This window comes from Periplaneta americana, chromosome 1 (assembly GCF_040183065.1).
Source record: "Periplaneta americana isolate PAMFEO1 chromosome 1, P.americana_PAMFEO1_priV1, whole genome shotgun sequence".
Lineage (NCBI taxonomy): Eukaryota > Metazoa > Arthropoda > Insecta > Blattodea > Blattidae > Periplaneta > Periplaneta americana.
Window position 1 is genome coordinate 18929375 of NC_091117.1, and position 17614 is coordinate 18946988.

At 38.0% G+C, this 17614-nt stretch overlaps 1 protein-coding gene across 2 annotated transcripts in view; it reads right to left on the bottom strand.

Moving 5' to 3' along the window:
* Positions 1 to 3917, bottom strand: part of LOC138710788 (adenylate cyclase type 2-like) — a 207162-nt gene extending 203245 nt beyond the window's left edge. The window contains exon 1 of one of the 2 annotated variants that reach the window (XM_069841938.1): positions 3767 to 3917. The gene's annotated coding sequence lies outside the window, so the exon portion shown is untranslated. The remainder of the gene's footprint in view (positions 1 to 3766) is intronic. The other variant, XM_069842018.1, reaches the window with a different exon arrangement.
* Between the last annotated feature and the right edge of the window lie 13697 nt (positions 3918 to 17614).

Below are 17614 nucleotides of genomic sequence, written 5' to 3' on the forward strand. Positions count from 1 at the left end.
GGGACTGATTCTTTCTCACGGCAACAAAGGAATAAGGTTATGAGATTTAGTACTCGGAATGTTACAAGTCTATGTAGAACAGGAGGGTAACATTAGTAGCAAAAGAACTAGCTGGATATAGAGTGTTAGTTGGGAGGCCGAGACGTAGATGCAAGAATAATATTAAAACGGATTTGAGTGAGGTGGGATATGATTGTAGAGACTGGATTAATCTTGCTCAGGATAGGAACCGATGGCGGGCTTATGTAAGGGCGGCAATGAACCTCCGGGTTCCTTAAATGTCACAAGTAAGTAAGTAACTTTATTGTCAGTTTTATTTCGGATAATTTTTCTGAATTTACCTATACCCCGCCAAATTCTCTGGAGGCTTCTAAAAATGATGCAAAATTTTGAGGTACCGGTATAGTATTTTGTATGTATGAAGCTGTATGGCCAATCCTTTTTAATCACTCTGTATAAACTGTTATTTTTTCTCCTTATTCATGAGTAGTATTGTGTTCTGAAATTCTCCTTTGGGAAGGTAACATTAGGATCGTCTGCGCCGAATCACTTGCAAGACGCTACTTGCATAAGCTCATGACCTTGGTTGGGAGGGTTGAAGATGTAGGTAGCGACAGGTGAGTTAATAGAACAGTGGTGGTTTATTGTACGCTAGACATCATCGGGGAAGTTTGTGTACTTTAACTTGATTCAAAATCTTACTTACTGTACTTTTAGTCTGCCAATTAAACCCTTTTTCTCGGCAATAATGGAACGGGATCCATCAGTTGCTATGGACACTAGCTTTGACTACTGTAAATAATTATGTTTATGTACGCACGAGCAAAGGTCATTGAATATTTCTTCTCCAGTGGTGTTACTTTTTAAAGGAATCCGGTCTAATAAATATTCTTCAACACCTCGTATAAATACAGATAACTGAGCCGTACCTATCAAATCATTGCTTTCATCACAAGCAAGAGAAAAATGTAAAACGTTATGAATTGTAGCATCAATCTGCCTAGATATGTAAGATATTTTAATTCTTCGTGCAACAGTTTGTCGAGAAAGGTGTAAATTGTGAAAGTGTTGCAATCTTTGGGGCACAAAATTTCTGCGACTCTAATCATGCATGTTTTTACAAACTCGCCTTCCTGAAATGATTTGAGAGATTTGGCTATCTCCCATAACACACTTTAACTAACAAATTTTTTTCTGTCATGTCAGGTGTAGGAACGTCAATATGCAGAGCATGCTTATTTAACAGGTTACTCAGTTCTTTTGCCCGATCTACTCCTGGAATAATGAAGGAATATGCATAATAATAATAATAATAATAATAATAATAATAATAATAATAATAATAATATAATATTCAATAACGCTAATATAATAATATTTATAATAATCAATAATACCTTTCATCTCAGCATATTGAGAATTCCATGCAACAAATGACGTTTTACATTCCCTCGAAACATGTCGGAAATTATCTTGGAACATATAAGACATTTTATATTATCACCATCTTCAAAGCAAAGAAACTCTATAATGAAGAAATAATATAATTTCAGTTTTGTCAATACGGAAACAAAACTGAAATTATATTATTTCTTCATTATAATTCGACTTATTTTACAGCTTTATTAAAATGAATTCAAAATTCAAAGAAACTCTAGTTCCCACTCTACATTAAATTTGGAGGTCGAAGGCTTGGACAGAGACATTCATTATAAATCCGGTACGCCCGCCACTGCCTTGTTTACTGTATCAAGCACACGCTATGGCAGTCAGGGTGCCTTACGGGGGAGGAGGGCGAATGGAGGGGGTTACATTGCAGGTTGCATAGTGACTACACAGTGATTCGCGAATTACCTTTTGGACATCTCTGCTGTAGAGCATTGACTATGGCTATACAGAGCCGGGCAACTGAACGCTACATGGAGCAACGGAGAGCGGCTCTTGCTCACGGAATACTACTGCCAGCTCTGCAGTGCAAAACAGCTGTGAAGAGGCAGTTTACAAATTACAGATATCTATCGCGCATGGATATAATAAAATTGCTGAAATACTCTGGATTTATAGTATAGGGTACTGAAAATAGGATGTGATCACTGGGAGAGCTGTATGCTCACCCAACCCGCTTTTTTTTTCTATTTTGTTTTCTGTGTTCGTTTTTCATTTGTTTCCTTTGTTTTACTTACACTAATACAAACACAACACCCATGCCCGAGGCGGGACTCGAACCCACAACCCTTCGGACCAAGCGATAGGGACATGATGTGCCCCTACCGCTTGAGCCATCCGGGCCGGCAAACCTTCAATCCATACCTATTATATCAAAATCGTCGTGCGTGAATGAAGAACACTGCCATATTTCGTGAATGTGACGTAATATGAGGAAAAGAATTGAGGGGGTTTCAGTGTCGCCAACATAGTAATAATACACACCTAACCTAACACATAATACACACCTAATCTAACCTAACCTAACCTGTCACATATTACTACACACCTGTAATAACATTCCTCACGTTTAGTATCATTTCGTTTGCATGTATCTGCTATCCTTGCTACGTGCCGTGTCGGATGCTACCTAATGAAAGTTGATAGCGATGGCGGAGAGAAACCATGGCGATTTTCATAATTGTATTTAGTTCCTTCAGTGTATGTTTTGTGAAATAATAAATGGGTTAATGTAGTAATAATTCTATATATATAGTGCAATATAGTACATTATGCAACGAGCCTATAATGGTAGTAATTAAGACGCAAGTATGATTGTTTATGAAACGAGCGCAAGCGAGTTTCATAATTTTCATACGAGCGTCTTAATTACCATTATAGGCAAGTTTCATACGACTTTTTATGTTCGACCATATTTCTAACTTGAAAGTATTGAAAATTAGGTCTTTTTATGGTTATGTGCGAACTGACATGAATTGTGAGATGTGCACAGACGCGAAAGTGTTGATTTTTCCCGACGCCGAATGTCATTGACCTTGGCACAGAATAAGAATGAACATTAGTCTGATATAACCTGGAAAATGATTTAGAATTGAAAAACGAGATAACAAATTGAATTCATTTGAATATTATTTACAATTAACGCTAATTATTATAGTAACAGAACATAACCTTCTGCGACAGTATTGGATTTCCAGCCTCCGTGACTTTTCGCTAATTGTCTGTGGATTGCATAACCGAGAATAATCGATATAACGGTACAAAGCTGACTTGTCATTGGCTGAAGACCTGTACTTTAATGAGTAGGTGTACTTTAATGACATGCATTAAAGGACTGCTACCAGGTGTATAATTACTACATTTCGGCATGGTCGAGCATAAAGAATTTAAATGTTTTGTGGCTGTGATAAAAGTGTTGAAATTGCTTTATAGTGTCACATTGACAATGATAAAAGTGTGCAATATTCATTACACTGGCGGGTGAATGCTCTACCTTGACCACAAAAACCGTAGCGTTGTAGTCAGAAAATATACACAGTAATAGTTCAATGAACTTCATTTTCGTCTACAGAAACCCGTGAGTCAGAAAATCCGTAAAAATCAAGAGATCATAAAAATAAACAACTTTTAGGCATAGTAAGTTAAAGGACTACTCGATCGTATTCACTGTAAATAACTCCGGAGGGGGTATTAATTTCCCTCGTTCAGGAGTCCGTCCCTCCAGGCCACCTCAGGAATAATTCATCGCTGAACTCAGCTTGTCCACTGGCACACTCCGCGTCCACAAACACAACACAAGTAAAGCAATCTCGCCACTCACCCACCACTCCGTGGAGTCGCTCGCTGCAGTAAGTGGCTGGCTCGCTCCCACTGTTACCGCACAGCTCCCGCTCTGGGCTCACACCGCGCTTGCATCGCTCTGCCGTCCGACGCGACGTCTCGTATCGCACTGACTCTCACCAAGTCGCCAGTTATCGCAATCATGCGGCTCCCTCCCTCTCTCAAGCCCTTCGCTTCTTCGAGCTCGGATAAGTTTCTATTCCGATAATCCTAAACTTGTCTCTTCCTCTTGCTGTTTTCGAATATCCTCAAGGTTTAGTTCGTCGTACTTTGTACACAAGGCCACAAAAATTTTCGTTCTCTTTTTTTTTTCCACTGGATAGATTTTTACTTCCATTCCAAAAGACCAGTTTCGTTTTTATTCATCGTTAAATCCGTCGGAATTTTTCATTCATAATGATGTTCTTGACGTCACACTGTTCCGAACAGTGGCCCAGTTCCACACAAAAAATATGCGAATTTTTGCGTTTTTTATGGAAAATATTCAACAGTAAAACTAAACCATGGATCCAGAGCAATAATTGAAGCGTCGGCTGGAACAACGTTGTAAGTTACAAAATTTTCATTCGGCGTGTTTCCGTGTAATAATGTTCTATGTCATGTTACCTTGCTTATACTCTATGGCTTGTAACTGTCCATCAATGCAGTACGTGAAATTTGTCCACTCAAAAGTTTGCTACTCCATAAGAACAACGTTGTACGTGTACACATTTTTGCAGATCCTGTAAATTTTACCAAATGTAACTTATAACGTTGTTCCAGCCGACGCTTCAATTACAGTCGATAGCATTAAGGTAAAAAGTAAAAAATGCGTTTATTTCTTCAAGAGGCAATTTAACTGTGTTGGGTTGGGCCTAAAAATTGTCTGGCAGCGATAAAAAGAAAGAAGCTGTGAAGGCTACTGAATTGTCACATCAGCTAGAAAAATTTGACACATTATTTTATTTGGTATGTTTAGACGATATTCTTGCTCTTGCAAATTCATTATCGGAAACACCTCAGTCTCCAAAAATGGATATTAGTAAATATTCTTCCTTCATTAAGGCAATGATATACAACTTTTCAAAGCTCTGAAACGAAAAATTCGATAATCATGTCAAGCACAAGCATTATAATCTAGCAATTATATCCATTGAGAGGGAGAAAAGTTGGGATTTGTTGAAGGACCCATCATCAGCGATCGATAGATTCGTTGCTAGGAAATCTCGACAGCTCCAGTTCACCTTATGAAGCGTTTGTATAGGTATGCCTTGCATGATTGTTTGTCATAATTTTGCGTGTTATTAAATAAGACTTCCGAGAATGAGTTTCAAGAGAGTTGACGACAACAGCATTGTCAGGAGATGGGTCAGGTACCTTCTAAACCCTGCTTATCTGGTCCACCCGAAATAATTAGTCTGGCTACGCCACTGGTTCCGATGTCATAAATAGGGAGCGGATTCCTATGTAATTAAATATTTTCCTTGCACGTGATAAAATGCAAAAATTAACAGAATTAAAAATTCCGAATGTGAAGCTCCAAGCGTAAAAACAGAATTTTATTTCACACAAAAATATATTTTCACAAAAAATTATGTAAATACATATTTCCTGGAAATTTATTATAAACGCATAAATTATTCAGAATCTGAAGTTCCAAGCGTAAATACTGGATTTTATTCCACATAAAAACACATATTCCTACATTATATAAATACGTATTTTCAGGAAATCTATTAAAGGCTAAACATATAAACTTCGAGTTTTTTTATCTGCGTTAAATTTTTTTAGTCCTCTTTAAGATACGACACGCGGTAGAACATCTATACCGTAGTCGTGGTACAACCACTGATGATGGGGAAGCACAGCCCCCGAAACATGTATGGTTTCTAACCAATTTTATTTATTTTATTTATTTTATCAATAAATAGTGTTCAGACAACTGTAATAATTATCTCCATTATTTTTAATAACTTTTAAATATTTTAAAAGTAAATGAATGATATCAATTACACGTACATTATCTTTTTAGAAGAATTTCTGCGCGCTGTGTCGTGTATGCGTGATCCATTTTTGTTGTTTGTCCAATACATTTGGCTGTACTTCCGTAACAATGCCACAAGTTCTGAGAACTGCCAGGCAGCATATTATCAATGTTATTGTTGTTTAGTTAACTGTCCGAAGACAGGTCTGAACTTCAAAAGTGATACCAAGAAGGCACCACTTTTGAGGCGACTAGGCCAGGAGATAATGGGGTAGGATTGCCAGTTCATTTCCCACGCTATTGCATACATTGCCAACTAGCTATAGCTCGAGCAAGGAACGATTACCGAAAAGCAATGGTGGCGTTGCTGTCTGTTTTGTCGTGTGTATGTAGACACGCCAAGGGAGCGAGAGGTGCGGGCCGATGGAAGTACTGTCTCTTCCAAGAAGATGAACAAATGAGGACATCGCTGTGGAAATAAAGAACGTAGCAAGAGAAAAATTCGAAGCTAATTAAACGCGCAACATATGTTTACGAATGAAATAATAATACAGTGCGATACAAGACACGTATTCACATGCAAAGGAACAAACTAAAGTCGTAATGTAACTATCACAACGCAAGACTGAATCCATCGATGTCAATTCTCTTTCGACTGTACTCTTGAATATCATTCAAGCTATCTCGTGACCTTTCCTGTCGCCCGCTCTTCCTTATCGCACTGTTTGATTTGCATTCCTTCCGTCGGTACTCCCTGCTTGCGAGACCTTTTTTATACGTTAATATTACACTAATCAGACTATAGATGCACACGAACATATCGTCAAGTGAGGTGTACTGCCTGATAATAGATGTACATATCAGCCAGAACCTCAATCAGAGGATTATCAACGCTATTACAGAATAAATTATAAAAACATGAACAAGAAAGCCAGATCTTGCAAAATATTAATACTATAATTTCTAGGAATGCTCATTCGGCTTAGTTTGAAACATCCAACCGATAAGAGCTCAGGTATAAACAAAGCTTAGATCTGTCTTCCATCCAATCAAAGTGAAACAATGCCCCAGGGAATAATTCAATAACATCTTGTGGTAATTCTCCGTTATCGAGTGTCGAGTCACAAGGTGCGTGGTGTGTTATTGTATTGCAGGAAGGAAGAGCTGAGCTTATCTATTAGTGAACCTTAATTGGTTGTATTAACCTTAGAATAGTGACAATTCTCCGGCATAGTCGGTAGTTCGATAAGATGTGTTTATTAGACTCTAAAAGTGCCGAAAATGAAATCAAATTTAAGCTCGCGTTTTCAGCAATACATCTGTAGATAAATTTAAAAACATCTTTGGACAAATTTCAGAATGAGTTCGGGAGAAACAGAGGATATAAAAAAAAAGTGTAAAGTTTCTCAAGTACTGGAGGGTGTGCTTGTATGATGATTGACTATGTATGTGTTTGTGGCATTCCTCTCTTTAAATAAGCCCTAGTATGCATGTTTGACTTCCTGTGTTACGGAAAGATCGTTTTCACAGTATAAGACTATAAGGTGTTGTTCAGAAATAATCGGTATGCATATTTGTGATGGAGAATTTGGACAACTACCAGCAACTGATATTCAAATGTGATTGTTAAGTATCTAGTATAATTTTTTCAAACTAAGTAGGCTCTTTTTGCCACATTTAAACTTTTTTTTCATTATACCAAAATATTTTTGTATTTTAGCACGCTTATATTAGTCTATAACATTAATTTACAACGACATTAACACGAACACGTGCTTTTGTATCGTAGGCCTCCGCTTAACAGTTGTATAATATAGGCCTAGTGTTGCCAACCCAAGGCTCCGGCTTTCTATATAGACGGCTCTGGTATTGCGGTATCCATCACATCAGGCTTGCGGAAGTGGGCGCCAATTGTGGCGTTACGTCACTCATCGGAATACATCACTCATCCCTTTCTTCCACCTCCACGTCATTGACGAGGAGGGGATTTGTATTCAGTGTTTGTGTTACGTGATTGCGTACACGGGTCACAATGACGTCATTCAACGCCGGTGGACTGTGGACGGGGAACCAATGGTTTCCCCATGCTTTCCATCCCTCTCTCGCCAGTTCTGTATCCCTGATTATTATTATTATTATTATTATTATTATTATTATTATTATTATTATTATTGTAATATCAATGCTATGAAACTTGCAAATTCTGTAAATAAGGGGTACCGGTATTCATTTTATGTTGGAGGAAAAGAATTGGCCACCCTACCCCATTATCTCCCGGCCTAGTTGTCTCATGAGTGATGCCTTTTGGTGTTACTTAAAAGGCTCAAACCTGTCTTCGAACAGTTGACTAAACAACAACATTATATATTTTATGCTCGACCATGCCGAAATGTAGTAATTATACACCTGGTAGTAGCCCTTTAATGCACCTCATTAAAGTACACCTATTCATTATAGTTCAGTTGTTCAGCCAATGAGAAATCACCATTGTACCATTATAAAACCGCAAGTATCGATTATTCTCGTTTTTCAATTCTAAATCAATTTCCAGGTTATATCAATATTAATGTTCATGTTATTCTCTAGATTATATCAAGGTCAATGACATTCGTTCCTCGGAAAAAATCAATACTTTCGCGTCAGTTCCGCTCTTCACTTAGATAACCATAACATGAATACTTATGAATAATTTCAAGTTAGAAATATGGTCGAGCATAAAAAGTCGTATGAAACTTGCCTATAATGGTAATTAAGACGCTCGTATGAAAATTATGAAACTCGCTTGCGCTCGTTTCATAAACAAACATACTCGCGTCTTAATTACTACCATCATAGGCTCGTTGCATAATGTACTATAAAATTGTCAGATTGACAACACTTATAACCAGCTTTCTCCCCTTCCTCATCGGAACAGCTAGAACACTCCAGCCCCAAAGCGGCAAACTGACAAACTTGCATTATTATATGAAGGGTTCAGAACCATAGTGGGCCAAGCGCCATTTACTAAAACCATACAAAACAAGGGTTAAAATGAAGTTATTATCATAATTCAATGGAAACATATAGCAAGTAATATAAAGTATACACATTAAAACTAAATGATATGTCAATCTTCATTAAACTATGATATTCACTTCACTTTAACCCGTTTTTAATAAATGGCGCTTGGCCCACTATGGCTCTGAACCCTTCATATACAGTAGGCCTACCTTGCATCATAAGAATTAAACCCCCACATAAGAAGGATATAAACCTGTTTAGAGCAAATCCACCATCAACCTTCAGTAGGCCTACTTCTGAGCAGGAGCAGTTATTCTTCAGACTCCACACTGACTCAGTGTGGCAAAGGACTACTCAGAACACCGTAAGAGTAATTTTTGTCTTTTGTCACATACCTTTGCAAGGCAGGATTTTCAGCTCTAGCGGTAATAAAATCCAAATATAGAAGCAAAGTTAAAGCTGAGAAAGGAGTTTCGCGTAGCTGCATCGAACATTGTGCACAAGCATGAAGCCGATAACACACTGCTTCCTAGTCTGAGACATGTTCAGTGTATCTTCTTTTCTTCTCTTCCTTTCTACGTTTGGAATTGTCATTGGAATTTATTTGTGGACATGTTTATCGTATGTTTAAAATATCAGAGTGACTCATTGTGGACGATACCATCTCAAAGTAATCCTCACCCTTTATTTACATTCAAAGGCACGTTCCTATCTCATCCAAAGAAAAAACATGACACTGTAAACTTAACCGCTCAACAGTGGTGGTTTCTACTGATCATTATTGTCTAGACTCTAGAGCTCTAGAAGAGAGTTCTAGAACATAAACCTTTAATGGGGACTGGATTCGAGTCCTGGCCAGGCCTGGGATTTTTCATATTGACACTTATGACGAACAGAGTCGTAGTTGGGGTTTTTCTGTAGTTTCTTCCATTTACTTATTTTAGGTGTCAACATTATTCTGTCTGATCTCCTTTCCTCCATATTTGGCAGGCTTTATAACAAAAACTAGTGGCTTGTGCAGCAAATGCTGCAAACTAAGTTCATTAGACGTTCAAATAAACATTTTTCAGATTTATTTTCAATGAAGAATACCAGACATTCTGAAAGTTATTTGCTTCCATAATAATGAAAGATACTCTCTCGAGCCAATACTGAAGAGAACCACGCATATAAATATCTACACCACACCGCCATTAAATATATGAAAAAGACCCAACATCACTTGATTAATAACTATAAAAATATTTGATTTTTAATAATATTATTATCTTACGTAAGTTTTATAGCTTTCAGTAACATATACTATATAGCCGCCATTCAGTAAAATATAGAAATCAGAATCTAATTTGTTATTCTCTACATCTACTTATATAACCCCAAAACGTTTCAATTTCATATCATAAATATAGGCCTAGCATTAATATGTATAATTAATGAAAAAAGTCACATCATGGTATTAACTACAATAATATTTCATTTCTAATGGTAATAATGTCATCAAACCACTTCAAGTTTTGTAGTTTTTAATATCCAATACACAGCTGTACCCAGAAAATTACACACCACAGAATCGAACCTGTAAATTATTTTTTAATAACCAATTTAATTTGAGCTCTAAATATTATGTCAGCATTCTTGGAGATCATGGCCTTCATGTAATATTGTTTACTGTAGTGTGTGTTTTGTTTTATTCTGAAATGCTGTTAGCTAGTTCTCAAAACTGACGACAAATGGATTTTGGAAAATAGGAAAATTATGTTGAAAAATTAACATTTCACTGAAAAACTACTATTTTTCTGAAAAACTTTGAGTTCCAAGCTTCAAAATGAGGGGTCATTCATTAAAATCCAGCAGCTCGCACAATTTTTCTCTAGCAGGGTGGAATAGCCTGAGGCGAGAATAATTTCTGGTTTGTTACAATGGTTACAATAGCTCTGGCTCGCACAGGTCTTAACGTGCTAATGACAGAGAAGGAGAGACACTCCATCTCTCTTGGGTCTGGCATCCTGTTCCTTTCTCCCTCTTTCCTCGTTTTCTCTCTTTACTGTCTCTTTTCAAAATACCGCTACGCACGGGGGCTGATTCTGTTGTTTTTTGTTAAGCAAAGTAAGAAAAATACAAGCTGCATTGGTCCGTATTGAAAGTTGAAACAGTAACACTTGAAGTTTAGCTACGGACGTGTGTGAAATTATTAAAACATCCCTCCGTACACCATGGCAGAAAACCGATTAAGTACATTGGCTGCGTTGACAGTGGGGGGGGGGGGAACTTGTTAACAACATTAGAGACTTCAATAATCAAGTTATTGATAAGTTAGAATCTCTCAAAACTAGGCGCATGGAGTTTCTCTACAAATAAATCCAGATATTCAACACCATCTACAACAACAGTGAATTAATTTTAATCTACTCTTGTTTAATGGTTTTAATTTTGGTTTTATATGCGTAGATTTGGTGCATGCATATTAGAACTCGTTTATCTCTGACGTGTGACTCAGCTATACGAGAATATATCGGTGTGTTCATTACTCATATTCTTTTTGTGAACACCCATCCAAGAAAGGCACGAGACGCCACTGTATGAAATACAACAGTAGGCCTACGGCCTAAAGGAAGTCCGCCTACTTTAGACAGTCAATATTAATTTTGTGAGAAGAGATTTGTGATAACTCATATCAGCATTCTGAACATATCACAAATCTCGAGTCATGATTTTATCATATTTCACTTGTCTAAATTATCAGTGACGATCAACATCTCGATAAGGAATTGCGAACTAATTTTTAGCGCGTACATCAACAGTAACCAATAGGAGAACACGTATGATTTGGTACGATGGTATGGGAGGTGGTAAAACTCCATCCTTTTGTTTACTTATTTGTTTATATATTATATACATGCGTGTATGTGTGTAATCAGGGCTAGAATTCAGTATAGAGTCGGCTGCCAATGAACTTGGTTGGACCCCGTGGTTTTTTACTTGGTTATTTGACGACGCTGTATCAACTGCGGGAGTATTTAGCGTCGATGGAATTTGTGATAGCGAGATAAGGCCGAGGATTCGCCATAGATTAGCTGACATTTGCTTTACAGATGGGAAAACCTCGGAAAAAACCCAACCGTCCAATTAGTCCGGATCCACGCCCGAGCGCAACTCCGGATCGGCAGGCAAGGGTCTTATTGCTGCGCAACTTTGGTACTGCAGCTGCAGAAGTTGCGTGTCGTGTTCATACTTAAGCCAAAAGTAGCGCGCTGCACGCTATTTATACTTTTCGCGCAACCTGAGCGCTGCAAAAGTTGCAACTGGACGCTACTTTTGCAGCCGCAATCTTGCTGCAGGCGTCTAGCTCCGTGTTGACTTCTCAATATACATTTTGTGGTTATGTTCGCATTATTATGAAACTCATGCGATAGTTTACTTATCTATTATTTTCTTTTCTGTCTTAACTGGTATTCAGAAATTGGCATTATTTTTACTATAAAGCTATTAAAACGCCCATATACTTAAATGATAACCAACAGCATATTCACGGAATCAATGTTGGCAACCCTCTTATTTGAAACTACGCTACGGAAAATTAAATTAAATAAAAAAATATATATATCGTCAGCAAATCTACTCACTGTGTTGTACATTTAGTAACTGTTACAAATAATATATTTTCATCATATCTAACATTAAAATATATCTAAACACGATAGTACAAGTACCGGTAATCGGTAATTTGCTAGGAGACGTCGTTGCACATAGGCCAGTTTTACACTAATCCTAAACATCTTATTATATATTGAACAAGTTCTGAATTATAACCTAAAATAAGACACTTTCCCCGACACTTATTCATAATAAGGTGAAACGAGCAACGCATCTTGTATTTTTGGTCCAGGGAAAATACTTCGTTTAACCGTGGTCCATATGCAACGACGTCTCCTAGCAAATTACCCAACTAATCACATCCGATTAAAAAAACCGTGGGAAGTTAAACGAACGTTTATTGCTACAGCAATTTTATAATTTACTGGTGTAATGTACTTTGATCCTGAGAACGTTGTTGTAACCAATGACAATGCCCAACTTTAGGTGTTGGCCCAAGACTCTTGCTCTATCATAAGACCTACGAAGTTAATGACTCTTTACTTTTTGGACCTCTTTACGATGTGTCTCGCACGTTGTGCTCATTCGCAAAATGTGACTATTTTTCTGAATTTATAGTACACTACAAATTCAACCATTGAATAAAATCAAATATTAAGTAGTTATCTTATTTTGTTGTTCTGTGGTAGGTATGTTATAATGCTTACCTTTTCCTGGAAAGGAGTGTACATTCGTAGACACGACCATTTTGGCAGCCCATACACAAGTTAATTCACTGTGCAATGCTATAATATTTTCTTTAGCGCATAGCATTGTATTTCTTTCACTTAAAATGCTTACAATCAAACCAAATTTGCATCCCACCATCATGTGCGTGTATCACATTACATAATTTTTTTTTACTAATGGCGGGTATTAAATTTGCACTTTAACAAAACATAATTTACCTCAGTTTAGAAAGTAGGTACTTTCCTTGCTGCGTTATTGTTTATCACGACACAAAATGGCTATTGATGAATGTTGTCAAACACTTAAAAGACACTAGTCTATCCAAAATAAGAACCGCCTTTGACATAAACACTCAATGAAATGTTCAGGGCGTTATTTAACGACGTTCGCAACTGTCGAGGTTATATCAGCGTCGCAAGTGTGCCGGAATTTTGTCCCCAAAGGAGTTCTTTTACATGCCAGTAGATCTGCTGATATAAGCCTGTAGCATTTAAACACACTTAAATGCCATCGACTTGGGCCGGGATCGAACCCGCAACCTCGAGCACAGAAGGGCAGCACTATACCGACTACGCTACCGAGGCCGACATGATGATATTGAGTCAACCTGGTTGGCGAGTTGGTATAGCGCTGGCCTTCTATGCCCAAGGTTGTTGGTTCGATCTCGGGCCAGGTCGATAGCATTTAAGTGTGCTTAAATGCGACAGGCTTATGTCAGTAGATTTACTGGCATGTAAAAGAACTCCTGCGGGACAAAATTCCGGCACATCCGGCGATGCTGATATAACCTCTGCAGTTGCGAGCGTTGTTAAATAAAACATAACATTAACATTAATGATATTTATGATAATAATAACAATAATCATGGTAATGATTGGAATCCCCATTGATGGCATAGTCAAAATGGGGCAATACAAGTGTCTGCACAAGGGATTTTTCAAACAAGAGGGAATATGAACATTTATCCTCTTTTAGCATATGAACAATAGAGTATACTGTTCAGCAGCGCCATTCCCATGTTATAATATGGCAACATATAAAAGAACAACCACTATAGTCCCGTCGCTCTAATTTCCGGCAGCCAATCGCATTGCAGGTCGGCTACATTTAAACGTGTGCGTCTTGTGATTTGCTGATTCATTTCTTAAGGCTCGATAAATACTTAATATAATCGCCCGCCATTTTAGCTCTTTCGTTGGCGTTCGCAGAAAGCACACGAAGACATTATTTGCCGCTCAATTATTTGCTGAATTACATTGCGTTTGACTTATTATCATAGGAGCTATGACATGATAATGTTTAACAGTGTGGCAAATAGATTCCTCGTATGGTAGCTCGGCAACGTAAGAACAAAAATGGCGAACGATACTACTACCTAGACTTTATAGAGCCTTCACTTTCTAAGACGTAAGCAAAGAGGCGGAGTCATGCTGGAAATAACAGCGTTGGGACTATAGAATCTCCACTGTCGAAAATGAATTTTCTAGTAACAATTGCTAGATGGAAGTACTGCTACAAGCTATTACTTCATGCAATTCCATCGGGTTATAACATGACTTCTTTTGCAGTCGCTAGATGTCAGCAGAGTGAAACTGATAAAAGTTATCTTTAAAGTCCATTAGGCTGATCAATCTGTTATGTGTGATCAGGGTTTGCACTCATAATGATGCAGAAGTGCTGCCAACCTTTGAAGTGGGTTATCCGTAATTTCGTCTTATTCACTTCTCCCTTTCGAAGTCAAATCTGAACAATTACAATATATAACACATTATCCGTCAGTTCTGTGATAAAACATTCCTTGTTACATGCTTTGCATCTAACACCTGCTTTTCTGCAAATTTCTTCTTGAAACACACTTCTTAAGACACCTTGATTTTCTGGATCAGAAGTGATTCCAGTACTGATGTGCCTCAATTGTGTTTGATTCTTTCTTACAGCATTGAAAACTCTTTCTGTAGAAGAGTTACTGTTATTAACAAAGGGTGACCAAATACGCTTGTTTTTCAGTTTGACTTGACCATATTATTTTTTATGTTTCTTTGAATAAATGTGTCATCTTTGGCACCATGAGCTACAGAAGAGTCACATGAGCACACACTACTAAACACACAGTTTTCACCAATATGTGAAGCGACTAAGCATGGCCATTCCTTTGTGTAACCATCTTGATGTTTTTGTAATAGTGCTGTTTTCTTACTAGTGGATGCTTCATTTCAGAAAACCACTTACTGGAAATTAAAATACAGGAAATAAAAGTGCCAAATTCACTCTGTAATATCACAGATTAACTTACTCCTTGATTTAACACCAGCGATTATAGAAGGTGGAAGTGACGATTTCACCCGCATGGCTACCAAATACTGTACATAGAACTACTGGGTGTTCATTTCAAAGTGTGTCATGACGTCACTGTTGTGAGTCAGCAATTTGAAGCGAGTTTCAGCTTTTAAGTCAGAGAAGTTGCCTATTAATCAAGGCGTTCAATCTGAACTTGAGAACGTGTACGGTATAACTTGAATGTCGTAGCAACAGATGGCAGTCTGTGTGCTACCATAACCTCTTTCGAACTGTATTTTGCTAGGCCAAGTCGTAAGCAGGGTATTTGTTATCATTGGTTGCGTACGGCAGCATTCCACAACACAAATCAAATGCTCCGTGTCCAAGTTGACAGTCGAAGTTAATGTCAACAAATACGGTATGTAAGTAATCGTTTTAACCCTCTCCCCATATCCCGGCAGTAAGAAAAAAACTCACCCCAGTACACGTTTCCAAACAGTTCACATTCCTGCCACTACAGGTGTTACCGTAAATATAGGTAAGTATTCTTTGGAATGAACCCTGTACTTGCTAGGCAACTTCTCTGGCACATAGGTAATACACCTCTGCGGAAGTGTAGTTAGATTGAATTGTCTAGGCTCATCGGCTAGCCACATGACGTCATACAGCGAGCTATGACACACTTTGAACTGAACACGCAGTAGAAGCAAGCTGTGTTGACATATTTTTTCTCGTTTTATATTTGCAGAATAAATTAAAATATTACACTGTTATTCCAAGACTGCCTACTGAAGGATGCACTGCAAGGAATGGTGAATGGGAGAAAAGTTCAGGGCAGAAGAAGATATCAGATGATAGACAACATTAAAATACGAGTATATGGATTGTATGCGGAGACTAAGAGAAAGGCAGAAATTAGAGAATAATGGCAAATACTGGGTTTGCAATGAAAGACTGCCCTTGAGCAGAAAACTATGAATGAATGGATATTTTCTTTCCGTAATAATTTTCCCTTTGATCATAATTCCTTAACACTTGACACCTCTGTGAATGATGATCATAGAGAATTCATAGGATATCACAGAACTGGAGCACTGAGAGAAAATTCCTGCATTACCTGGACTACAGGCTTGCCTAATACAAATTATAAATTCAGTGTATACACTATAGTCGCGACGCCATTTTTGTTCTTTCGTTCCCGAGCTACCATACGAGGAATCTATTTGCCACACCGTTAAACATTATCATGTCGTAGCTCCTATGATAATAAATCAAACGCACTGTAATTCAGCAAATAATTGAGCGGCAAATAACGTCTTCGTGTGCTTTCTGCAGACGCCAACGAAAGAGCCAAAATGGCGGGCGATTATATTAAGTATTTATCGAGCCTTAAGAAATGAATAACGTCTTCATAAGCAAATCACAAGAGGCACACGTTTAAATGTAGCCGACCTGCAATGCGATTGGCTGCCGGAAATTAGAGTGACGGGACTATAGTACAAGGGGGATCCAGGAAATAACGATCGTTTTGTTGTAATAATTAAAAAAAAAATGTATTTATTTGAAAAAACAAAGTCTGTTACATAACTGAAGCTTCCTTTACTTCTCTACATAATCACCACCTACATTTAAACATTTGTCGTATCTGTTCACTAGCTTTAGAATTCCCGTGTTATACTCCTCTGCCGCCAGTTCATTAAGCCAGGTGTTCACTGTCTTCTTCAACTCTTCATCACTTCCAAAACGCGTACTACCCAGAAAGTCTTTCAGCTTAGTGAAAAGGTGAAAATCGCTAGGAGCAAGGTCTGGACTATAGGGCGGATGATCAAAGATTTCCCAACCGAATTGATGCAGCAATTCTCGAGTTGAAGCAGCAGTGTGCGGGCGGGCGTTGTCGTGAAGAAGCACAACTCCTCTCGAAAGCATTCCTCGCCTCTTGTTTTGGATGGCTCGCCGTAGTTTTCGTAAAGTCTCACAATAACGATTTGCATTAATCATAGTACCTTTTGGCATGAAATCCAGCAAAAGAACACCTTTGCGATCCCAAAAGACAGTAGCCATGACTTTTTGTGTTGAGAGAGTCTGTTTGAATTTTCTCGGTTTCTTGGGTGATGAGGGATGATGCCACTGACGTGATCGGCGCTTGGTCTCTGGGGTGTTGTGAGACACCCAGGTCTCATCACCAGTCACAATTTGATCAAGAAAGGCGTCTCCATCTGTGTGATATCGCATCAAGAATGTCAATGCTGAGGCCATTCTCTGAGT